Here is a 26,987-nt window from a genome sequence, read left to right as displayed (position 1 = left end):
GGCTCAGAAGGTAAAGAATCCACCTGGAGTGTGAGAGACCTGAGTTCCATCCCTGGGTTGGGAAGATCCCCTGGAGGAGGGCATGACAACACACTCCAGTATTCTTGCCTGGAGAATCCCCATGGACAGAGGAGCCTGGTGGGCTACAGTCCATGGATTCACAAAGAGTCCCACATGATTGCACGACTAAGCACACCACAGCACCTATCTGTAAAATGGAAATAAAAACTCTGACCTCATGTGGATATCACAGAGCTTGAATGAACAGCCCCAGTTTAATTAAAGCAACTGGCAGCACGTGGTATGTGGCAGAGTTCATGTTAATTTTCATCTTCTACATCTTAGTAACTCACCAAGGTCAACCCTCAAGTTTACATGTGAAAAATGAATGCTTCCAACAGCACTGTGACAGAAGCCTAAAGTTGGGGCTCCCTTTCCCAAGAGTACATAATTCGGCCTCTTCAGAAAGAATATTCTGCCAGAAAACCATTTCTAGGAATGTTCAGCCATGTCCGACTCTTTGCAGCCTGTGGACTCTAGCCCACCAGACTCCTCTGTCCATGGAATTCTCCAGGCAAGAATGCCAGAATGGGTTACCATTTCCTTCTCCAGGGGACCTTTCCGACCTAAGGACTGAACCCACCACTTTTGTGTCTCATGCATTGGCAAGCAGGTTCTTTACCATAGGGCATAGTATTATTTCCAGGAAGAAATAACACTAGTTAGAAAACCAAGGCAGTTGGCTGTTACTCAAGGTTTCCCCAAACAGGGTTGTTTCCTATCAGGCAGTGGGGGCCTAGGCAGACATCTGCTGTGACAGTTGGCTTAAAATAGACGAAAAGAGACTTTAAGGGAAAAGAGACCCCAAAGTGGCAAGCCAAGGAATGCTGGCAGACAGAGAAGACACTGTCCATACAGGGACTTGGTGATGAGGGGGCAAGGGGAGGACTGACCATGGAGTACCCTGACTGCTGGACCTCTTTATAAGAAACTGTTGTCAGAGTCACTTTGATTTCATCAACTTCAAAGAGCCCTGACCAGATGCCAGCGGGCTAGGAACCCAGGACCATAAACTCTCTCCAAGCCAGCCAGTGCTGCCAAAGTGGGCAGGAGGCTCCAAACTCCAGGGATTCAGCCTTCAGGAACCCCCTCTCTGGAATCATTCCTGATGGATTCTCCTGTGAGTCTCAGCACAATGCCCTCTCCCTCCCAGTGGGACCCTGGAGATCATCAAAATGCAAGCTGGTCCCACTCAGCAGCTGAGTCTAAGAAAGGAGAGAGTCAAGGAGTTATGGACATGGCTCTGAGTGTTTTTTCATCATCTGAGGGTTCAATATTTAGAGCAATATTGATTCAATTTATCTAGTGTTGTAATGGTCCATTGGTTGCTAGGCAACAGAGTTCTTGCTTCCCTGTTTTCTGGGTGGCTCATGGGAGTCTGACTACCAAAGAGATTACTTTGTGTATATGAAACTAAATGGACCATAGGTGCCATACATAAGTGGAGGAATACTGTTTTACTGGGCAACATTAAGACCTTGCTTCCTACCACATCTCAGTAATTGCAATTTAACCTCTAGAACAACAGGGCTATTCATATTCACATCCCCCTACAAGATACCCACTGAGAACAATTTAACATGAAGTTGTGCTGATGTCTAAATTCTGAGGTTGTGTGCTTACTCTTCCATCCCCACAAAGTTCAAACTACTGGGGCGAGAACAGGTTTATGCCTCCTCCCCATTCTGGTTTGCCCCCCTACAACTGCACATTAATAACCCAAAATCACCACCAGAATAATAAGGCCAAATTCTGGTTTGCACTAAAATCCTGGTATAGTAGGGCCATTCTTCATTTTTCTTATCTCATGTTCTCCCCCACTCACCCCAAAACTGCCTTCTCTTTTGGGGAGGCTCTTTTCTAAGCCCTTTCCACTGACATTCACTGTTTCTTTAAAATCCCAAGTCAGGAGCAGCAGGCATATGAGGCACTGTCAGCTTGGGCTGTATGGTTCAGTGATTTGGCATTAATGACGTTTACTTTGGAACCTGTGTGATGGCCTGACCTATTTTAGGATCTCTGCTCTAACCATATCTCCCTCCCCTATTTTCCCAATTAGAAATGAAGGCGAAAGGGATTGTGGGGCGGTTGGGGGAGGGAAGAAGGGAAAAACCCCGCAGTTGCAGGAGTCACACCTGAAGCCGTTCGAGTTCACCATAACACTCACCACGGTCACAAGCCCTTCTGGGAAGAATGGAATTCAGGGCTGTGTCCACAAGAGGGAAAAGCTTCCAGAGGCCATGCTCTGCCCAGTTTCCCTCCAGGGCCGGGGGGAAATACACATACCAAAGGCCACATTTGGTATTGCTCAGTGTTTTCCTCCCTGGAAAGACCTGTGTATGGAGAGAAATGATCTTGTTCTTCCGAAGAGAAAAGCTATCTGGGGAGGAGAGAACAGGGAGGAGGGCGAGAGGCAAGTACAGGCAACTAGCCAACTACGCACATTTACCGACAGCAGGAATGTAAAACAGACGTTGTGCAGGAAAATAAAGCACTGCCCTGGGAGCATCACGTCAGCCTCTGGAGAATACGGTTTCTCAGATGCAGTCGAATAACACAGTAAGTCATTGAAACCTGCATACTCATCATAACTTGCTCTAAGGAATGCCCCTTCTGGGTTGCCAGGTCCCCTGTCTCTGCATCTTTCTCATTGCTGAGTGGTAGCCAACTTTCCTTTAAATTGACGTTATCCTGTCTCTTTAACCAGGACAGAGGTGTTCTTACTCACCCCAGAGTTTCTTCCCTGTGGTGGAGAACAGGAGCAGCAAGACCTGGAGCTACAAAGAGGCAGAGGGTGATTCTACCAACCCTGAATATTCATTGGAAGGACTGATGCTGAAGCTGAAGCTCCAATACTTTGGCAACCTGATAAGAAGAGCCAACTCATTGGAAAAGACCCCAATGCTGGGAAAGATTGAGAGCAAGAGGAGAAGGGGGTGACAGAGGAGGAGATGGTTGGATGGCATCACTGACTCAACAGACATGAGTTTGAGCAAACTCTGGAAGATAGATGAAGGACAGGGAAGACTGGCATGCTGCAGTCCACGGGGTCACAAAGAATCAGACACGACTTAAAGACTGAACAACCACAAATGGCTCTAGTGGAGTTTATTCCATGAGAGCAGGGTTATAAGAAAACAAAAGGACTTGGGCCACTATGTGAAGAGCCAAACAGAAGAGTTATAGCACTCGTGGAACAAACGGTGATATCAAGGTCAGTGGTACAGAGGGCCTGTGGCAGCTCCTGTTCTGGGGACTCAGGAGCATGTTAATGGCCATCAGGAAGATTTGATGCTCATATGAAGACTGAAACTACAATGAGATACCACCTCATACACCTGTCAGAATGGTCATTATTAAAAAATCTATCAATAGAGAAAAGGGACCACCCCCCCATACTGTTGGTGAAAATGTAAATTGGTACAACCATTATGGAAAACAGTAAGGAGGTTCCTTAAAAAACTAAATATAAAACTACCATGTAACCCAGTAATCCCACTCCTGTGCACACACCCAGTGAAAATTACATTGCAAAAAGAGACACTCACCCCTATGTTCAGAGCAGCACTATTCACAATAGCCAAAATATAGAGACAACCTAAATGTCCATCAGCAAATGAATGGATAAAGAAAATGTGGTACATATATGCAATGGAGTACTATTCAGCTGTAAAAGAACAAAGCAATGCCATCTGTCACAACACAGATGCATCTGGAAATCATCAGACTAAGTGAAGGAAGTCATAAAGACAAACACCATATGACACTACTTATATGTGGAATCTAAAATATGGCACAAATGAACTTCTCTACAAAGCAGAGACAGACAGACAGACATAGAGATCAGACCTATGGTTAGCAAGGGAAAGTGGGGGGAGGGAGAGAATGGACGGGGAGTCGGGGTGGGTAGATGCAAATGATTACACTTGGAATGGATAAACAACAAGGTCTTATTGTATAGCACAGGGAACTATATCCAATCTCCAAAGATAAATCATAATGAAAAAATACGTTTAAAAAATGTCTGTATGTGTATATTGAGTGCAGCAATTTTACAGCATCATATTTTAGGATTTGAAATGGCTCAACTGGAATTCCATCACCTCCACTAGCTTTGTTCCTGGTGATGCTTCCTAAGGCCCACTTGACTTTGCATTCCAGGATGTCTGGCTCTAGATGAGTGATCATACCATCCTGGTTATCTGGGTCATAAAGATCTTTTTTTGTATAGTTCTTCTGTGTATTCTTGCCACCTCTTCTTAATATCTTCTGCTTCTGGTAGGTCCATACCATTTCTGTCCTTTATTGTGCCCAACTTTGCATGAAATATTCCCTTGGTATCTCTAATTTTCTTGAAGAGATCTCTAGTCTTTCCCATTCTATTGCTTTCCTCTATTTCTTTGCATTGATCACTGAGGAAGGCTTTCTTATCTCTTCTTGCTATTCTTTGGAATTCTGCATTCAAATAGGTATATCTTTCCTATTGTCCTTTGCCTTTTGCCTCTCTTCTTTTCACAGCTATTTCTAAGGCCTCCTCAGACGACCATTTTGCCTTTTTACATTTCTTTTTCTTGGGAATGGTCTTGACCCCTGCCTCCTATACAATGGCATGAACCTCCATCCATAGTTCGTCAGGCACTCTGTCTATCAGAGCTAGTCCCTTAAATCTATTTCTCACTTCCACTGTATAATCGTAAGGGATTTGATTTCAGTCATCCCTGAATGGTCTGGTGGTTTTCCCTACTTTCTCCAATTTAAATCTGAATTTGGCAATAAGGAGTTCATCATCCGAGCCACAGTCAGCTCCCCAGTCTTGTTTTTGCTGACTGTATAGAGCTTCTCCATCTTTGGCTGCAAAGAATATAATCAATCTGATTTCGGTGTTGACCATCTGGTGATGTCGACGTGTAGAGTCTTGTGTTGTTGGAAGAGGGTGTTTGCTATGACCAATGTGTTCTCTTGGCAACACTCTATTAGCCTTTGCCCTGCTTCATTCTGTACTCCAGGGCCAAATTTGCCTATTACTCTAGGTGTTTCTTAACTTCCTTCTTTTGCATTCCAGTCTCCTATAATGAAACGGACATCTTTTTTGGGTGTTAGTTCTAGAAGGTCTTCTAGGTCTTCAGAGAACCATTCAACTTCTCCAGCATTACTGGTCGGGGCATAGACTTGGATTACTATGATATTGAATGGTTTGCACTGGAAACAAACAAAGATCATTCTGTCATTTTTGAGACTGCAACCAAGTACTGCATTTTGAACTCTTTCGTTGACTGTGATGGCTACTCCATTTCTTCTAAGGGGTTCTTGCTGACAGTAGTAGATATAATGGTCATCTGAGTTAAATTCACCCATTCCAGTCCATCTTAGTTCACTGATTCCGAAAATGTTGATGTTCACTCTTGCCATCTCCTGTTTGACCATTTCCAATTTGCCATGATTCATGGACCTAAGATTCCAGGTTCCTATGCAATATTGCTCTTTACAGCATCTGACTTTACTTCCATCACCAGTCACATCCACACCTGGGTGTTGTTTTTGCTTTGGCTTTGTCTCTTCAGTCTTTCTGGAGTTATTTCTCCACTGATTTCCAGTAGCTTACTGGGCACCTACCTGAGAAGTTCATCTTTCAGGGTCCTGTATTTGCCTTTTCATACTGTTTGTGGTGTTCTCAAGACAAGAATACTCAAGTGGTTTGCCATTCCCTTCTGTACTGGACCACGTTTTGTCCTGTTCAAATTCTTAAAGAGATAGGAATACAGACCACCTGACCTGCCTCTTGAGAAATCTATATGCAGGTCAGAAAGCAATAGTTGGAATTGGATATGAAACAACAGACTGGTTCCAAAGAGGGAAAGGAGTATGTCAAGGTTGCATATTGTCATCCTACTTATTTAACTTATATGCAGAGTACATCATGAGAAACGCTGGGCTGGATGAAGCACAAGCCAGAATCAAGATTGCCGGGAGAAATATCAGTAGCCTCACATATGCAGATGACACCACTCTTATGGCAGAAAGTGAAGAAGAATTAAAGAGCCTCTTGATGAATGTGAAAGAAGAGAATGAAAAGTTGGCTTAAAACTCAACATTCAGGAAACTAAGATCATGGCATCTGGTCCCATCACTTCATGGCAAATAGATGGGGAAACAATGGAAACAGTGAGAAACTTTATTTTGGGGGGCTCCAAAATCACTGCAGATGGTGACTGCAGCCATGAAATTAAAAGACGCTTGCTCCTTGGAAGGAAAGCTATGACCCTAAACAGCATATTAAAAAGCAGAGACATTACTTTGCCGACAAAGGTCCATCTAATCTAAGTTATGGTTTTTCCAGTAGTCATATATGGATATGAGAGTTGGACTATAAAGAAAGCTGACTGCTGAAGAATTGATGCTTTTGAACTGTGGTGTTGGAGAAGACTCTTGAGAGTCCCTTGGACTGCAAAGAGATCCAACCAGTCCTTCCTAAAGGAAATCAGTCCTGAATATTCACTGGAAGGACTGGTGCTGAAGCTGAAACTCCAGTACTCTGGGCAACAGATGCAAAGAACTGACTCATTGGAAAAGAACCCTGATGCTGGGAAAGATTGAAGGCAGGAGGAGAAGGGGACGACACAGGATGAGATGGTTGGATGGCATCATCAACTCGATGGACATGAGTTTGAGTAAACTCTGGGAGTTGGTGATGGACAGGCAGGCCTGGCATGCTGCAGTCCATGGGGTCACAAAGAGTCAGACATGAATGAGAGACTGAATTGATATGTGTATAACTGAGTCACTTTGCTGTACAGCAGAGATTGGCATGACATTGGAAGTCAACTCTACCTCAATAAATAAAAAAGAAGACCATATGCTTGAAACACCTGGGATATGCCAAGGGGGGAATGGGGATATAGAAGGTAAGGGGTCCAAGCAAAGGGGGAGATAGAGGTCAGAGGTGTGACATCTCCTCCTGCTAGATTAGAGTCTAGAAAGCAAACCCACAGTAGTTAACATAACTCAACCTATCAAAGGGCCACAAGAACATAAAGGGCCAAGTGAGTCTTAAGAGAAATAAAATTAAGGAGCAATTGTCAACTGTAGGAAGTCACCAAAGTTGAAGACAGTTCTAAGTCCAGCTAGCAAACTGCTCCCTGAGAACAAGTTTTATAACAGATTCTCTCTCTCTCTTTTTTTTTTTTTTCCTTCATGTGGACCATTTTTAAAGTCTTTATTGAATTTGTTACAATACTGCTTCTGTTCTAAGGTGTTTTTTGTTTTTTGGGGGGTTTTTTTGGCCAGAAGACATGTGGGACCAGGGATCAAACCAGTACCGCCTGCATTGGAAAGTGAAGTAATAACCACTGGACCCCCAGGGAAGTCCCTATAATAGATTCTTTAAATTGACAGCTTCTAGGCCCCGGGGGAGGGCATGGCAATCCGCTCCAGTATACTTGCCTGGAGAATCCCGTGGACAGAGGAGCCGGGTGGGCTACAGTCCACGGCCTCACACAAAGCTGGCCATGACTGAGCAGGCATGCACGCGTGACCTCTGAAATGTAGTGACAAATTCAGAAATAGTCCTTTTTCTAAGCATTCTTACTTACTTTTTGGAAACTCCCTTTAGAGTTTCACATAGCAGGTAGGCACTGCCATATTTTGGGTCCCAAAATATTTTTTTTTAGGAATGTGAGCCAGAAATATCAACCTGTCAGACATTGTCTTAAATTATTAGCTTATCTGCTGGATGCCTTGGGAGGCTGGGTGGACATGTGGCCAGGCATTCTTCCTCCTCTATGTATTTCTTTTCTTTCCCTGTGTGTTTTCCTAGGACTGTGATTCACATATTTCTAATTAGAGCAGAAAAGGGGAAAGAGGAGTTTTTACCCCATTCCAGGCCAGACTTTCACCTCTGGAATCTAAATTAACCATGTTTCATACTGAAGGCCTGGAAGGATATGGAAGAAAGAGGAGAATGAGGTGAAAAAGAAGGAAGAAGAGGAGAAATAGAAAAAGGAGTTCACTGCAAACTGTATTTCCAGTTCCCAGACCTGAAGTTCATTGCAATTGCTTGCTCCTATACCATCCTATCACGTCGGAAGAACATATCTTTTTCCAAGTGGAATCAGGTTCAATGGAGGAATATTGTACCCTAAAATTAATTAGAATAAATTAATTCCTTAAGGAAACAGACTGGCAAAGCAGGAGTACTAAGGGTACCAGGTACTGCTGGGCCAATTGAGAGGCGTGATCATAGAAATGTCAGCTGATAGGAATTCCTGCTGTGTCTGTACAAACAGCCAGCTTTGAAAGACATCAGCCCTTCTGAGGGCTGATTATAAAGCACCAGTTAGTAACTGCCTGGTTACGTGACTGAATTCAGCCAGTGTGCTTTTTTTTCTAATTTCTTTTTAATCGGAGGGTAATTGCTTTACAGTGTTATGTTGGTTTCTGTCATACACAACATGAATCAGCCGTAAGTATACATATATCCCCTTCCTCTTGGACCTCCTTCCACCCTAACCTCATTCCCATCCCTCTAGGTTGTCACAGAGCACAGGGTTTACCATGTGTAAAGTAGATAGCTAGTGAGAAGTTGCATATAACCCAAGGAGCTAAACACAGAGCCAGTGTGTTCTGAAAATAACTCACACTCTACCGAACAACATCACCTTTGCACCAGGGCACTGCGTGCTCTGCTCACTGCTCTGCTGGGCGCAGTGGGTGACAACTTCAAGTTGAAACTGAGCTAAGAAAGGAGAGTGTCAACAGACAGTCCAGCAGTGAGGTGTACTTAGTACACAATAGCTTAGTCCAATTTAAGGACTGAGACAGTGGAACTGCCAGAGAGAAGACCAGGTGATTCTAGAAAATTCCATCCTAACACATATCACAGGAGCCTAGTTTTTCCCTGGCACCAGGGGTCAGGATGCAAGCCTAGAAAACAGGAAGAAGAAACCTGGAGGCAGCCTGAGGGCTCCATGTGGGGATTTGGCGAGGTGGGATTATCACTCAGTGACATGTCAGCACGCTCCTCTACATGGAATGTCATTTCTATTTTTGTAATCGAGAAGTTTTCAGGAAGAGCCCTCTTGATGTACTGCTCAACTGACCTTTTGTGAGTTCCGGGAGAAGGGCGGAGAAGTCCGCCAAGAGCTGGCTGCTTATTCTAAACAGCTGGGCTGGAGCTGGAATGACATAAATGTAGACATCCATTTCTAGCACCTCGCACTAGTGACACAGAGCCAAGGAAAGGCAGGGGACAGCCTCTGTTCTAATTAGTCAGAGAAGCTTTTGATAAGAACCCCAGGAGTTCCTTATCCCAAAATATCACTTGTCACATGAGCACATGGGCCCACGAAGGCACTCTGGATGAGATGGATGAGTGGTGCCAAGTCCTAAATCTCCTATGGGGTTCCCCCTTGACAGGCTGCTCTTATGATTTAGGGCGCCATCAGTGGCCCTGGTTTGATTCATCACTTGGTGATTCATCTTTCCCAACAAGCTATGGTTCCTGTTCTATAACGCCCTTTCCATTTCTCTTCTCTGATGAGAGAGAGAAAAAGGTGATGAAAGCCAGGTTTTGGAACAGAATCCTGGCTTTTCCTTGCCAGAATTAGCCCTCAGTAAGAATGAGAAGCAAGGAGACTATCAGATTAATTTCAGAGAAGACTATGCATACTGACAAAACAATGCCCATTTACATCAAATATGTCACACGTATTATTTCACATATTGGTATGGTAATTAGTAATGCTATAAATAGCCATGGCAACATATGAACAAGCAAGTGAGTTTTTCTAACTGAACACTATGGGTATTTAAAAACTAAGCACATTTTATCTTTTAAAGGAAAACTGTATTTTGATACAAGTATACAGACTTGTTACTAGATTGAATCTTACATTTCTGTCTTAAAATTTATTATCACCATTTTGAATTTTGCCACATATTGTCTGTTTTGGCTATTGTAAGTCCCTATATTTCTTACTTTTACAATATTTTTAAGTGAACTGAAGCCACTCAGTCATGTCTGACTCTGCGACCCCATGGACTGCAGCCTGCCAGGCTCCTCCATCCGTGGGATTTTCCAGATTAGAATACTGGAGTGCATTGCCATTTCCTTCGCCAGGGGATCTTCCCAACCCAGGGATCGAACCCAGGTCTCCCGCACTGCAGGCAGACTCTTTGCCATCTGAACCACCAAGGAATCTGGCTTTCCAGGTGGCTCAGTGGTAAAGAATCCGCCCACCAATGCAGGAGATGCAAGTTTGATCCCTGGGTTGAGAAGATCACCTGGAGCAGGAGATGGCAACTCACTCCAGTATTCTTGCCTAGGAAATGCCATGGACAGAGGGGCTGGTGGGCTATAGTCCATGGAGTCACAGAAGAGTCGGACATGATTTAGCAAGCAAACAACAGCAACAATGGTGTTTTTTTTTTTTTTAATCACAGAAGCAATGCATAAGAATTATAGTGAGCTTAGAAAAATAAAATTTCAGGCTAATATAAAGAAAAAATCACCTATTATACTACTACTCAGAAATAATAATGAACTTGTTGTCATAACTTGTTGAATTTCATGTATTTATACATAATGTACATATTATATAAAAATATACAAAATGGCATCATCTGATATAAAAGAAACATAATAATATTTTGCCTTTTTCTATGCATAACCTTCATCCTAGTCAACCATCATCAGCCTCTAAGGCCCATCTACCTGGAGGGGTTTATTAGAGAAAGAAACCACAGAAACTAAAGCAAAATTCAGCTTCTGGAATTCAAAAATAGGATTTTGCCAGATAATACCTTGCAATTCCAGGTATTATCTAAAGAAATCTTTGTCTAAACTTCTTAATCTCACTCACTCCAACACATCAGAAACCAATGATTTTTATGATCCAAATTAAAGATATATTTAAGAGAAGCAAAACAAAGCAATCTCACTGGGCTGACAGACCTCTGGCTCAGTAGTTCTCAAAGTGTGGTCCTTGGACCAGCAGCATCAGCAACTCCAGAAACTCTGGGAATGAGGCCTGGTAACCTGTATTAACAAGCCCTCCAGGTGATTCTGTCACAAGTGTAACAACCACCACTCTGACTTGAACTTGACTTTGACCTGAGCCATAGAAAAGTACCCTGTGTCTACTGGTAGCACTTCATTTTAGCGGCAAACAAACCACCTAAGAGGAATATTTGAAATTCTGATCTTGAAAAACTAAAAACATAGAGTGATGATATTAAAACTTTTGATACATTCTCTGTGTGCTATATCAAAATGATGATCAGTGATGAACACAGAATCACAAAATCTCTGATACAGAAGGGATCTCAGAGATCATCAAGTCCACTCACCCATTTTATAAATTGGAAAACTGAGGTCCAGGAAGAGTACGTGTTGTCCCAAAGTGCCACCTCTGATTGGTGGGAGAGCCAGACCAGAACAAACGTGAGAATCCAGATTCGTGGTCCAGCTGTCTTTTTCATGAGATCACGTTTGTGAAACTCTCTGAAAAATATAGAGTGTAAAGTGGTTACATTATATGAATATTGAATCGAGCTCAGATCATTTGAATTCCAAATCTTAAAGAGCCAAAGTTAAATGTATGTGCAAATTTGTTCTCTAAGCCCTGTCCAAATGCAAATAAAAAATGAATGAACAGCATTGCCTTAGAATTACAGAACACTTCAGAATATTGTTATTGATATTAAGAAATGTAATGAAAAAGCATCAGGCAGTAGCCTCCAATATCTTCTTTTTGTGTTTTCTTCCCAAAAGGTATGTGATGTCATAGAAATCTGAGTGAAATTTCCACTGCCTAATAGGGTCAATAGGCCTGAGTAGAAAAGGTAATATGTAGTTTCTTTTCATCTATTTCACAAGGAGAGAAACTCAAGCATCATGAAAGAATGTGGGAGGCCAATAGACCCTTCCATCACTCTTTGTCCTGAAAAACTAGAGCAAAAGCAACAACAAAAAAAAGTAGACAACAAGAATACAATTGGAGATGATGGTAGTCAGAACACTGCCCTCCACTGGCCCCGGCCTCAGTCCCACCCCAGCATTCAATATCCCTTGAGAGAACGAAACTCATGGGAGTGCACAAGGTTGACTGAGTCAGACTTTCAGGGTTTTTTGTTTTTATTGTTATTATTACATTTCACTTCATTGTGTTTTTCAAATGTTGCCCAGTGGCATGCGGAATCTTCCCAGACCAGGGATCAAACCGGTGTCTCCTGCCTTGGCCCATGGATTCTTTACCTTAACCACTGGACCAGCAGGGAAGTCCCTACAAGTTCTAAATAGGCATGTGAGGCAAAATATTCATGATTTGAAAAGATTAGAAGAAACAAACAAACAAAAAAGTTCTTGATACAGAGAATAGATTGGTGGTTGCCAGAGGCAGGGGTTGGGAGGGTTGAAAAAATGGGTGAACTCTTCTGTCTTTGGGAGAAGGCAATAGCAACCCACTCCAGTACTCTTGCCTGGAAAATCCCAGGGATGGAGGAGCCTGGTGGGCTGCCGTCTATGGGGTTGCACAGAGTCAGACACGACTGAAGTGACTTAGCAGCAGCAGCAGCTTCTGTCTTTTAGTTTAAATAGATTGAATGATTTGTATTTTTTAAAAAGGTTGTAAGACACCATGAATATTATCTGAATATTATTCCATTTACATAGGGCTTCCTAGGTGGCTCAAATGATAAAGAATCTGCCCACAATGCAAGATACTTGGGTTCAATCCCTGGGTCAGGAAGATCCCCTGGAGAAGGGCATGGCAACCCACTCTGGTATTCTTGCCTGGAAAATTCCATGGACAGAGGAGCCTGGCAAACTAAAGTCCATAGAGTCACCAACAGTCAGACACAACTGGGCAACTAACACCTTCACTTTCATTTTCCTAGGTGGCTCAGAAATAAAGAATCCGTCTGCCAAGAGACTTGGGTTTGATCCCTGGGTCAGGAAGATCCCCTGGAGGAGGAAATGCCAATCCACTCCAGTATTCTTGCCTGGAGAATCCCATGGACAGAGGAGCCTGGCAGGCTTCAGTCCATGGGGTTGAAAAGAGTCCCACACGACTGAGCGGCTGAGCACAGCTGCTTTCACTCTGTAGCCACAGGTAAGCGGTTGCAGCAGAGACTGTCCAATCCTCCTGAGAAACCTAAAATATTTGCCATCTGATCCTTTACAGAAAGTCTACCAGTACCTGGCTTAATACAACAATGATGTATTATTTCTCCCAGTTCTATGGCTGGCTGGGCTCAACTGAGCAGGTTTTCTCCCTCTACATTGTCCTGATGAGGCTGCAGTCATCTGAGAACTTGACTCATGCTAGAACATCCAAGATGGTCTACTCACATGTCTGGGGCCTTAGTCCTGTTGGCTGGAGCATCTTGATTCTCTTCCAGGCAGTCTCCCTTTCTGGTCTCTGACTGTTCATTTGTCCATCCCATGTTTCTTAATTGAAACTTCAGAAGCGAAAGCAAAAGCAGAAGCTACCAAGCCTCTTAAGACCTAGGCCCAGAACCTATACAACATTCCTTCCTTTGCCTTCTATTGGTCAGGGCAAGTCACAATTCAGTCAAGATAGAAGGACAGAGAGCTCTCCACTCCTGGTGAAGAGGAGCAACATGGATGTACAGAGAGAGCAAAAATTGGCGGTGGGTTTCTCTGGAGTCTATCTATCATATAAAGCACACAGTAAGTATTTCCTGAATGAAGTCAGGAGAGCTTTAAATAGGCATAAACAGAGAAAGGAAAGGAAGCACTGCACCCAGAGAAAACCATATTCAAAAAAGATACATGCACCCTAATGTTTATTACAGCACTTTTTAAAACAGCCAGGGTATGGAAGGAACATGCTATCCATCAACAGAGGGATGGATAAAGAAGAAGCCATAAAAAGGCACAAAAAGGAACAAAATTGGGTCATTTGTAGAGCTGTGGATGGACCTACAGACTGTCACACAGAGTGAAATGAGTCAGAAAGAAAAAATATCACATATTAATGCATAAATGTGGAATTTAGAAAAATGATATAGATCTTAGCAAAACAGAATAGAGACACAGACGAAGAGAACAGACATATGAACACCAAGGGGAGAAAAGGGAGGGATGACCTAGGAGTTTGGAATTGACATATATACACTAACGATACTATAGGCAACTAAAAAGAACCTACTGTGTAGCTTGGGGAACTCTGCTCAGTGCTCTGTGGTGACCTAAATGGGAAGGAAATCCAAAAGAAGAGGGGATCTATGTATACGTATAGCTGACTCACTTTGCTGCGCAGTAGAAGCTCATACAACATTGTAAAGCAACTATACTTCAATAAAATTGATTTTTAAAAAGAAAGAAAAAGGATCAAAGTAATGTTATGCCCAAGTCGCGAAATCTCCCAAAGACCACCAGGGAGCTGATATCCGATGCAAAAGCAAGAGAGTTTTTATTACCAAGCTCGAGCTGGGGCTCCAACCGTTACTGACGCAGCGGCTATAGGGAGGAGCCCCTGGTTTTGGATTACATTGCTTATATAGGAAGTGTTCATGAAACAAAGAATTTCTAGGTAGGGGGACGTCTGATTGGTCACTTTCTTTCGAAGGGTTGTGTGTTGGTTTCTGATTGGTCCCTGTCACCTAGGTAGACCACAATTTCCTGAAGGTTAAGTCAGGAGATTCTGGTCTGGGGTCCGATTGGCTCGTGGGTGGTAGGGTGAGGTCAGGGGATTTCCAAAGGTTCTTTTCCCGGAACCTTACAAAATGGAGTTTTTTTGTTAACAGAATGGAGTAGCTTAGGTTCTTCAGTAACAGGACATGTCTTAGGTTATCCGCATTGGGAAGCAAGGTCTCCCTGAGCTGCCTGCCCTAAGGGTGCCAGTGGAGGTGAAGAAAGATCCCAGGTGAGCACAGAAAGAAAGGGAGAGCAGTCAGGAACAGTCAGTGAAGCCACTGGGATGGGAGGCTCCAGGGGTGGGGTCAGATACCAGGTCTACACAGCAGGAAACACCAGATCTCCTCAGAACAAATACTAGAGTCAGACTCAATCCATCGATGCCAGACAAGAACTAGCAGTGACTGAAGAGGGGGCAGAGCAGCAGGCTTTTGTATCTGCAGCATCTGGAAGAACGCACCGGACAGCCTTCTCTTGTGCTGGTCTTGTGGCAGACCAGTCGGCTGACCTCAGTGAACCCGACTCCTCAGGCTCGGTGGATGTGTCCTGACAGCATCAGATAAACTAGTGATCCAAAGGAGAACAGGCATAGGAGAACTTGTGACAACCCAAGGAAGGAACGTGGCAGCTTCAACAACAGGAAAAAAAAAAAAATTACCTTCCAATGGTATACATAGGTTGTAACTAGCAGAACCAGCAACTCAGCAGGTAAAATGACTAGGAGGAGGCAAGAATCGTGTTCATGATTGCACGCAACCCTGTGAAGATGTTAAAACGTCCCCCGTTTCACAAAAGAGGAAGCTGAAGCTTGCATAGATGAAAGAACTCCCCCACGTTCATATAGCTAACATGCAGAAGAAGCATGATTTGGATCTAGTTCTGCTTGAAATCTAAAACAGTCATGTTGCTTCCCTATGATAGAATACAGAAGACTATATATGGAAAACGTAAAAATATGAGGCTTTATCTGCCTAGCAAAGTGCCTCAACCTATGTCCTATGCAATACTAGTATCTTGAAAACAGTCCTCCAAAAAAATGATCCCAAGGTAAGTAAGCATGAGAGCTGATCATGCTAGAACCCCCTGTGAAAGTCACATGAGCATTTTATATTTAAACAGAAATCTGTCTGAAATCCAAATCCTTTTTTCTCACGGCTATCCACCAATATTCTGAAGAACTGGAGTTCTAAGGAACAATATTTTGGGAATATTCTGTCTAGAAGGATGAAGCAGTGAGAGACCACTATTTTAATAATCTCATTAATTATGTGACCATTGAGAACACATTTTTGGCAACCACTGGAATTTGGAGTACCCCCATGAAGGTTGAAGCACTTTTAATGTACACAAAAAGAGATCTTATTCTTCACAGTCTAAAGTAAGTTTAAAAACTTTGCTGCCATGCTAAATTAAAACAGAGAAAGCCATAATCATGTTATTAAAGAATAGATCCCCATGGTCTCCCTAAAGTGGCTCTGGGTGTCAGAATTTGAGGCACAATATTGTATCGGCTCCAGGATTTTGCAGCAACTTAGGACAAATTTGACTCAACTGACCAGGCCTGTCACAGCTGGCTATGGGTTCATTTCTCTGGTCTCTAATCTGCGGAGGGTACCTGGAAAAATCAGCATCTTTCTATCCTGCCATGTTTACATAATCCCAGTAACTCAGAATTGAGGTGGCAGTTAATTTTGCATTGCTGGTGGAAATGGAAAATGGTGCAGCTGCTATGGAAAACAGGATGGGAGTTCATCCAAATTTAAAAATAGAATTCCCACCATATGATCCAGCAATTCCACTTCTGGGTATACACCCAACAGAATTAAAAGCAAAGACTCTAGGTGATATTTGGACACCCATTTTTCACAGCAGCATTATTCTCAGTAGCCAAAAGGTAGAAGTCACCCACATGTCCATTGACAGATGAAATGGATGAACAGAAAGTGCTATGCACATATATACAATACTATTCAGTCTTAAAAAGGAAGGAGATTCTGACACATCCTGCAATATGGATGAACCTTGAAGACACGCTCAGGGAAATAAGTCAAAAAGACAACTACTGTATAATTCCACTTACGTGACTTACAGAAAGCAGTCCAATTCATGGAGACAGAAAACAGAATGGTGGCTGCTAGGGGTTGATGGAAGAAGAAGAAAGGCGTTATTGTTTCATACAAACTGAGTTTCAGTTTTGGGAAAATGGGAAGAGTTCTGGAGACGGGTGGTAGTGATGGTTACACAGTGATGTGAATGTATATAATACTACCAATGCATTTAAACATGGTCAAGATGGAATATGGCCCCAGTAGCCATAATGGATTAAGGTGCGGTACTTACAAAATTACAAAGGGTTTCCCTGGTGGCTCAGATGGTAAAGAATCTGCCTGAAATGCAGGAGACCCGGTTTCAATCCCTGGGTTGGGAAAATCCCCTGGAGAAGGGAATGACTATCCACTCCAGTATTCTTGCCTGGAGAATTGAATGGACAGAGGAGCCTGGTGGGCTACAGTCCATGGGGCTGCAAAGAATCGGACATGACGGACCGACTAACATTTTCACTTATAAAACTGGTTAAGATGAGGGACTCCCTGGTGGTCCACACTTCCACTGCAGGGGCTACCATTTTGATCCCTGGTCGGAGAACTAAGATTCTGCCTGCAGGTCTAGAAACTAAGGTCCCTCATGCCTCGAGGTATAGCCAAGAGGTTTGTTTTTTAGTTTTTAAGGTTAAGATGCTAAATTTTGTTATGTGTATTTCATACAGGAAAGGAGAGAGAAGGTGGAGGTTAGATAATATTTTATTTTGCCTCTCACAGGAGCAAGGGGGTCTTCCTGACAGCAAGGCTGAGCTTGGAGCTCCATGCCCACCCCCGTCCTCTCAGCCCTCCTGAGTAGATTTACATGGGACAGAGCTCTGCACCCATCCCCCATCATCCAGAGGGAGGGGCGAGCCCTGCAGCTGGTTAATCACCTGTCACCCAATCCTTCTTTCACACCAGTCCTGGAGCAAGGATCCCACAGGTCTAACTTTCTGTGGCCCCAGGCCCCTCTTGTCCTGCACAGCGGTGAGCGAGGCAGGTTTCAGGCCGAACAAAAGAACCAGTTTAAACCACAACAAAGAACTGCTTCAAACCTAATGAAAATCAGGTATTGAAAGAAAGAAGCCCTGTCTCTCTTTTCTGTTTCCTTTTCTTGCAGGGAGGGTGCAGGGTGGCTCGAGAGACCTGGCTCTGGAGGGGAACCCAGGATAGGCCAGTCTCCAATAAGGGCTGCGACTGGCCAGCCTCTCAGTTGATAACTGGTCCTCAAAGCCTCTGGGACCCCACACAGTTTGTTTAAACCCCGCTAATCTTCCCAACTGCCACTTGTCTGTTGCTTCCTCATGATGTCCTCCTCTGCACTAGACTCAAAGTCAAGAACATTTCTGAAGCAGGGGTGAGATAGGGGACGTGGTCATCAAAACAAGGAGGAGGTGTTTTACCCCCATGGAATTGAAAGGAAGTAGCAGGGGGAGAGGGCTTCCCTGGTGGCTCACTTTCACAGCAGGGGGAGAAGAAGGGGGAGGTGAAGGAGGAGCAGAGAGGGAAGGAAGGAAGGAAAGAAAAAAAATTTTGATGCAATTGTGTGAAACAAAAACATTCAAGCTGATAGCATTTTACATTGACAATTACACTGGAAAACAAGACAATATGCATTAAGTGTAATACAAACAAATATACCTTTTAACCCAGTAATTCCACTTGAGGGATTTGTTATAAGGAAATAATTTAGGACTGCCCTGATGGTCCGGTGGTTAAGAATTCACCTGCCAATACTGGGCATACAAGTCCAATCCCTGGTCCAGGAAGATTCTACATACCTCGAGCAACTGAGCCCACGAACCTCAGCTACTGAGCCTGTGAGCCACAACTACTGAAACAGACATGCCCTAGAGCCTGTGCTCTGCAACAGGAGAAAACACCGCAATGAGAAGCCCCGGCAGTGCACCTAGAGAGTAGCCCCTGGTTGTCACAACTCGAGGAAGCCCGCATGCAGCAAAGAAGATCCAAGGCAGCCAAAAATGAACAAATAAAACTTTAAAAAGAGAAACCATTAACAGAAACAAAAAGCTACATGCAGTAGAATAAAGATCTCAGAATTATGCCCAATACTGAGAAACTGCAAACGATTTATCCAGTAATGTGGGAATAGCTAAGTAAGGTACAAGAAATTAGCTTCATGATGTATTATTGCGAAATAAAACATATTTTAGGCCAGAAAAGAAAACTTTAAACATAAAAATGTTTCTCTGCCTTTTGGCATCCTGTCTCCCCTCTATTGTGCATGGTGTATATGCTTTAGGCATGGGCCAGACCTTCTCACCTATGGAAATATCTGCTCAGCCACAACGAGCAACATTCTCCTAGCATCGACAAGACAAATCCTTAAAATATAACGTTCCTTCTTGATCTTGTAAAGAGTCACAATGACCCACCACGTTGTATATCATTTAATGTACAGCCCTCTGTCTCCAAAAACAACTTATGTAACTGTGTTTTGATTTCTAGTATGCAGAACAGTTCTCAGAACTTTCTGAGATGCTGTTCCCAGATTATAACCTTCAATGTTCCTCCAATAAAACTTTCTATTTCGTTCTAAGATCAACTGATTAATTGTTCATTGACATTGTATAGCCATAAAAATAACTTTGAAGAACATGTCACATTATACAAATTTTCCAGGAAAGCATTAATTTAAAAATGAAGAATTTACATGTATGTGCATACTCCAGTTACAAGTATTAAAAATACATGCATAGAGACTGCTGGAACAGAATTTAATTTAAAGCTAAAAACTGTTATAACTATCAGTGACCATTTTTTCCCTTTCAAAATAGTTTGTTTAGATTGGCTACGATGGCAGAATCGAAAGACCCTGAGCTCACCTCCTCTCACAAACGCACCAAAATCACAACTATCTGCAGAACAGCCATCAGTGAATAAGACCAAAACCTGCCAGAAGAGATCTTACACAACTAAAAACATAAGCAACGTACAACAATCACTGCCATCGAATGGAAAAAAGAATGAAAAGACACTAGGACAGTTTAAGAGACCTCTGGAACAATATTAAGCACACTACGATTTGCATTACAAGGATCCCAGAAGGAGAGAGAGAGAAAGGGGCTGAAAGCATGTTTGAAGACACAATAGCTGAAGACCTCTCTGACCTGGGAAAGGAAACAGTCATCCAAGTTTGGAAAGTGCAGAGTTGCACACAGGATTAACTCAAAGAGGAACACACCAAGACACACTGTCATCAACATGACAGAAATTAAAGATAAAAAGAGAATATTAAAAGCAGCAAGGTAAAAGCAACAAATAATATACAAGGGAAACTTGTCTGCATTACCTACATCTACACCCTCAAACTCAGGACTGTATCTAACACATACTAAAGGTAACAGTTATCTATTGCTGTGTAACAAACTCCCCAAAGCCAAGTGGCATAAAGTAAAAAGAAACATGAATTATCTCACACAGTTACCCTGTGGCAGGAATTTCATTGCAGCTCAGATGAGTGACTCTGGTTTATGGTCCTCTCATGAGACTGCAGCCAAGACGTGAGCCTGTATTTATCTGAAGGTTTGACTGCAGACCTTTAGTTACTATCAGAAGGAACCACTTCTGCCTGGGTGACACTGACAAGAATAGGAAGTCCACCAGAAGCAGGCAGGAAGGGCAGTCCTTAACTTCCTCCTCCCCTTTGCAGTCTCCCTCTAGCCCCAGTTTGGCAGATTCTAACAGACAAGAACCCTGGCAGATTACAGTCCATGGGTTCTCAGAAGAGTAAGACACAACTTAGCAACTAACAACAACAAAGCCAGATGTGGTTTTCAGAGATGCTTCTCCAGGATCACAGAGCAGACTACTGGAGTCAACGATTCCATGCAAAGGGTCAGAATTCCAGTGGGGAAGGGTCTTCCTGAGGTCATGTTGCTTTGAGACTCCAGAGAGTTTTGCAAACTCTCTGAGACGTAATGAGCAATTACTTCCAATGATGAGCAAATGCCTCTAAATTCATGGACCCTTATTCAGAAGCAAGGTGGGGCTGGAAGCTAGTGACTCATTGACTAGAGGTAGCACTTCTCAACTCAGAACAGCAAATAACTTCCATTTCTATGGAGCAGGAAGAGTCTTTTATGTTTAATTTTCATCTAGCTGTGAAATGAGGCTTTAGCCGTGGGTGTCTCATTGATGCCAGCCGTGCTCAGGAGGCTCTGTCTCTCCAGTGTCTTTGAGATCCTTCCCTTGCAATGTCCCCCACAGGCAGGAGCACACAGCCCAGATGAGATGGCAACTTTTCCTTAAAAATTTCCTGAAAAGGTTTTTTCATCCTTTGAGATTTCTTTTCAAACTTCATGCCTTCTATTATCTCAGAAAACCTCATTCAGTATCAGTTTACCTGTCAGTCACCAAAAGCATCTCTAAATCAATAAAAGCTTCGAGGCAGCCAAGCTGCTTTTTTGATACTAAGGGCTGATGGGCTTATGCTGTGTGTGTGTGTGTGTGAGAGAGAGAATAAAGACAGGGTTTATAAGTCTTGTTAGAGGAAACACTGATTGAAACTGCCCACCCTGGTGAGGCACCATAGTAACCATTTACATGAGTTATTTTCAAGCAGGAGATCCTGGTAAGAAACACAGAACTAACAAGCCACCACCAACCAGAAGAATCTGGGGAAGGTCAAAAGGAGACAGGAGGAGCCAGTCCATACGTCCTACCAACATCCCAGAATCCTCCTCACTGGAATCCATCTTGGCTCAGTGATGCAAGCACCCCCAGGAAGGACCCTGAGTTACAATGATTGGACAGAGACAATCCAGAAACTAATCCCAGCACTGTAAATCCAGAGACTGCAAACCACGTGGCAGAGCACTCCTCCTGGGTTCTCTTGCCCTCCTGCTCTTCCCCGGGTGCCCCTTCCCAATAAAGTCTCCTGCTTTGTCAGCACAGGTCCCCTCAGATAACTCATTTCCAAGTGTTAGACAAGAGCCCACTCTCAGGCCCTGGAAGGGGTCCAACCCTTCCTGCTAGAGTTCTATTTTTCCAACACACCTGAAGAAAACCACTTGGGACTTAAATAAAAGGGTTCTTATAAATGTCTCTTATAGAAACTGATATGCATCGAAATAAAATTATTCCATGAGTCAGCATCTTGAGTTTCAGTTTGGTTTGAAATCCATTTGCTTTGTTGGAAAGCAGGATGTTAGAAGATCTACTGTTGCCCACACCACCAGGCATAGAACTGGTGAAGAACTAGAATGGCAGGAATGGAAACAGTTCTGTTGCTTCTTTCAGATGCCTTCTTGGTTCAAGTGTTGTAAACTGCCATCCAGAGAAGTGAAATAATCTATCCAGAGGCATGCAGCTGCTAAGAGGCTAAGCCAGGACTAGTACCAGGTCTCCAGCCCCCTGGTTGGTGCTGTGTCCATTGCCCCACAATGCATCTGTGAAACATGAGGAACATGTCCACCAGGAATCCCCTTGGGAATCAGCTGGCCATGCGTTAGGGAGAAATAGTTGGTGATCCATTTAGGACAGAGTTTAAAACCCAAAAGAAAAGTTTAAGGAATTAGAAATAGTTTCCCAACACTCTTTGCAGAACGTTGGTGTTGTTCAGTTGCTAAGTTGTGTTACCCCATGGACTGCAGCACACCAGGCTCCTCTCTCCTCCACTGTCTCCCAGAGCTTGTTCAGATTCATGTCCACTGAGTCAGTGATGCCATCCAACCATCTCATCATCTGCCCCCCTCTCTCTTCTCCTTTTGCCTTTTAAAGGAGATCCATATTTGCAGAATGGGTTCTGTTAAATGGAGGGTTTTTCCACTTCCTTCTTGAGGATGGGAATATAGTTCAGGGTCAGAATCTGTGATAGAATAGCTCTGCTTAACAGAGTGGTCAGAAAAGTAAGATGCAGATTAGAGAGTTATAATACTGAGGAAAGGAAGAGAAACCTAAAACTGCACTATTTGGGAAAGAATAGGTATAAGGACATGAGCAACTTTGCCAGAAATAGACTTTGGGGAGGAAAAGTATCTAAGTAGGATTCTTAGATCATTAGCTGAGTTGCATGAGGTATAAAGTCCTACCTTAGGGCAATGTTAGCTGGTGAAACAAACCTCAAAGATAGTTGTTTTACTGATTTCTTGATCCCCAAGGATATGATTTTCTTTCCATTCTGCTAGATATGGTGGACCCTGATGCTGTTTCTCTGCAGCTACAGAGTTGGTGCTGTTGCTATGCTCTGGTGTGAAAAAGAAGGAATGCTCACTTGTCTACTGTGTGTTATACTTTGCTTCTTTCTGTGAAAACACATTTTTCTCCTACAGTCTCACAAGGACCTTTGTATCTATCAGTCAAGTGAGGTTAGTTTATGCTGCAATGACAACCCAAAATCCCAGAGGCCCAAACAATAAAGCTTGATTGCTCCCTTCCAGCACATCCATTGCAGATCAGCAGTGGTGCCCTGCTTATTATCATCAGGTAAGAGCCTGAGCAAACGGAAGAACCACCATCTGAATACTTGCATGTTACCGTGGCAGAAGGAAAGAGGGCCTGGGTGAGACTTCGCCAGGAATTAAATGCTCAGCCTAAAATAGATACACATAGCTTCAACCCCCAGTTCATTAGCCAAAACTCGTCACTTGGCTCCACTCAAATAAAAAGGACTTGTAATCTTTCCTGGCAGTCCAGTGGGTAAGACTCTGCACTCCCAGGGCTAGGGACATGGGTTCTATCCCTGGTTGGGGAACTAAGATCCTGCATGCCTCAAGGTGCAACCAAAAATAAAAATAAATAAAAATAAACACTTAAAAAACATCTGTCTTCTTTAAAATAAATAAATAAAAATAAACCAGATCCAAGAAGCACAATCCTACCATATATTTGTGAAACATAACTTTTATGGGAACAAACTCTTCAGCTTCTTGTCCCATGTCCTCTCTTTCAAAGGGTTAAAAATGTGTCCACATAGCCTGGTAGGGCCAGTTCTCAAATCACCTTCATCTTTATTCTCCTGTGCACCCATTTCTCCAGAGGAGAAAATTACAGTTTTTCCCTCCGTTTGTCAAAATTACAACCCAAACCTCCTGCACAAGCACACAGCAACTCATATATATGGAAACCAGGATGGGTGGTCCAGTGAACCATTCTGAGAAATTGCCAGACTCTAAAGTCTAGTTTGGGCACATTTAGAGAAGCCGCTATGAACATGCACACACAAATGTGCCTGAGGGGGTATGTCTTGCACAGATGTACGAGCCAGATGTCAGCTATTGCCTCGTTCCTTGGCCTCTTGGACAGTATGATTTTCCCACTGGACTCCAGTCACAGAATTTCAAGTTGTCTCCAAAGAATGCAGCCTCTCAGAAGTTCAACAAGCATTATAGACTGTGATGAAGACCTTTTAGGGGGCATGGGAGAGGGGATGTTACAGATTTCTATCTATATACAGAAGTTTGGTCTCCTTTTCATAGCTGGCAGGTCCTACACCAGGATCTGATCTTTACCAGCTTCCTTGCATCCAGGGTCTTTCACGGGGCTTGTTTTTGCCAGTGGAGTGTGTGTGGCAGTGATATGTATCATCTCTGAGAATGAGTTTTTCAGAAGTGGCTGTGTCAGCTAGCTGACCTGAGTTGGTGTCTGGCTGACTTTGTCACTTTGCGTCCATTCATAAGTGGACTATTTCCGGCCGTACTAGTAAACAAGGCTCTCAGAGTCATCAGCAATTGCAGCCCTCCAAGGTGAGCAGTGAGCCCTGAGGAAACTTGGCAAGGAAAGAATACCTGCCATCCGGCAGCGGTCAGACTGCAACCACTCCCTGCGGTGAGCCCTGAGGAAGCTCAGGATGTGAGAACACAGGATACTGGCCCCAGATAGCCGAGGTGCATATCAGAGCAGTGATTCCAGTGATCCCAGAGTCTTGCATTTTCCCACACGAAGAAAAGCCCTGAATTCCTTAACTTGAGATTTCTGCTTTTCTTTAATTAAAAATCATCTTTTGATGTTCCAGCTACCTACTGTTTATTGCAAAATGTTTATATAACCTGGCTCCCCTGCCCTTGGTTTCTCAACGCAGGGAGCAGTTCTCTTGGGGCTGCTTGAGATGCTGTCTCCTAGGCTTGAAGTCCTAAAAATTCCCGCTGAGTTAAACATAACTCTCCAACACAGGGAGCTCAGCCAGTGCTCTGTGACAACCTAGAAGGGTGGAATGGAGCAGGGAGTGGGAGGGAGGTTTAAGAGGGAGGGTATACGTATACTTATGGCTGATTCATGTTGCTGCATGGCAGAAACTAGCACAACATTATAAAGCAATAATCCTCCAATTAAAAATAAATTTTAAAAGTAACATTCTACTTTTAGGTTGTGAATATTTTTAAAGTCTATACCATATAGCTTATTCATTTCATGGTGCCATCTTGGCTCACTTATTCCATCTCATTATTTACTTCATCTAAGATATAGGATAATTATATCTTCCTCCTTTAGTAGTTATGGGGATTGAGGGAGATAACCTATATTGATAGTTTTTTAAAACACTCAGGGGCTGCCATGAGGAGCTCAGAGAGGGGAGCTTTCCCTATCTCTGCTCCTGCCCTTCTTTCAATCAAGTGACTCCAATCGTATCAATTTTGTACATTAATGTTCCTCGTAAGACTTTGTTTACAGAGAATGTTCTATAGCAGAAAAACAGCTTGAAACTCCTAACCAGAGTGAAGATACTTGATGAAATGGAAAAGTGCAAACCTAATAAATTAAGAACCATTCATTTAGACATTCATCAAAACTGGGTTGGGCCTGGAGCTGTTCTAAGCACAAAAGATACATCAGTGAACACAATAATGGGGAGGGCAGACAGTGAATGTATAAACTAATAAATATGAAGTGTGCCAAGTGCTCCAAAGAAACACAAAGTGAGGTCAAAGAATTGGGTGATTGATTGTTGCTTTAGCAGGGTGGTTAGGAAAGAATCTGCTGACAAAGTGATGTTTGAACAAACATAAAAGGATTTCCCTAGTGGTCCAGTGGTTAAGACCCCATGCTTCCACTGCAGGGGATGTAGGTTCAGTCCCTGGTCAGGGAACTAAGACCCCACACGTCTCCTCACAAGGCCAAAAATTAAAACTAAATAAATAACAAAATTAGAGTTCAAAAGGGGAGTTGTATGTTCATATATATCAAGAATAGAAAAAGAACACAATTTGATTTAGATAAATAGGGTTAATTGTGAGACAGTATTAGACTGGTAGAATAAAGCTGCCTTCCAATTGTACTTAAATAGGAATAGAAAAGCTCAAAGTATCTAACAGAAATAATGCTTGTAATGAGAGAAAACAAAGAACTTCATTAAGTAGAAAAGACAGGTTGAGGTTGAAGGAGAAAAGGATAAATATGATTATAATATGAAGCAGAAGTTGGCTGTATTCAGCTTCCAGTTTTAAATAACATCTATTGAGCAGCCCTGAAACAGCCTTTCACAGCTTTTAATTAAAATGCCTCTTAAAACACAGAAAAAAATTAAAATTCACAACTCCATAGGAAAATAGGACCGGTGGTCAACCTACTTCTGGATATAATTGGGAAGATTGTCCTTTATGAAGCAAAGGAACTGGAAGAAAAAAAAGAGACAATTTGATGCCCCGTGAGCTGAAAGCAGACACACAGCATTCCTTCGTTTGCTCATATTTGCTCTCTGGTTCCAGGTATGTATCTTCAGAAACCTGAGAGAGATACCCTCTCCTGCAAGAATGCTGGCTTTTGAGGCCATCCGAGTGAAATTCCTCTTCCTCCAAGCTCTCTCTCTCCTCACCCAGATCAAGGGCTCATTAAAACTCATTCAGTCAATTTCCAGCTTTACATTTAGGTCTTTAATCCATTTGGGGTTTATTTTTGTCTATGTATTTTATTTTTTGTATGATGTTACATGTAGCTGTCCCGTCTTCCCAGCACCACTTACTGAAGAGACTATCTTTTCTTCATTGTATATTCTTGCCTCCTTTGTCATAGATCAGGTGGCCACAGGTGGGTGGGTTTATCTCTGGACTTTTTATCCTATTCTTTTGGTCAAAATCTAGTATGTGCCCATAACCATTTAAATCAAGCAGAAGAGTTAAAAGTTTCACCTCTGTTGCTAATGATCCAAGTAGAAAGTTTCACCTCTGTTGCTAATGGTCCAAGTAGTTTCACCTCCAGGATCCTTGGTCTTCTCCTCCATAAAATAGATCATT

At 42.9% G+C, this 26,987-nt stretch overlaps 1 long non-coding RNA gene across 1 annotated transcript in view; it reads right to left on the bottom strand.

Moving 5' to 3' along the window:
* Positions 1–4,621: 4,621 nt before the first annotated feature.
* Positions 4,622–26,987, bottom strand: part of LOC121817871 (uncharacterized) — a 33,004-nt gene continuing 10,638 nt past the window's right edge. Inside the window, exon 2 of the long non-coding RNA XR_009598285.1 lies at positions 4,622–11,557. This is a non-coding gene — a long non-coding RNA (uncharacterized LOC121817871). The remainder of the gene's footprint in view (positions 11,558–26,987) is intronic.

The sequence above is a fragment of the Ovis aries genome, chromosome 24, assembly GCF_016772045.2.
Source record: "Ovis aries strain OAR_USU_Benz2616 breed Rambouillet chromosome 24, ARS-UI_Ramb_v3.0, whole genome shotgun sequence".
Classification (NCBI taxonomy): Eukaryota; Metazoa; Chordata; class Mammalia; order Artiodactyla; family Bovidae; genus Ovis; species Ovis aries.
The sequence above is the reverse complement of the archived record's forward strand: the minus strand, read 5'-3'. Positions and strand labels throughout refer to the sequence as shown.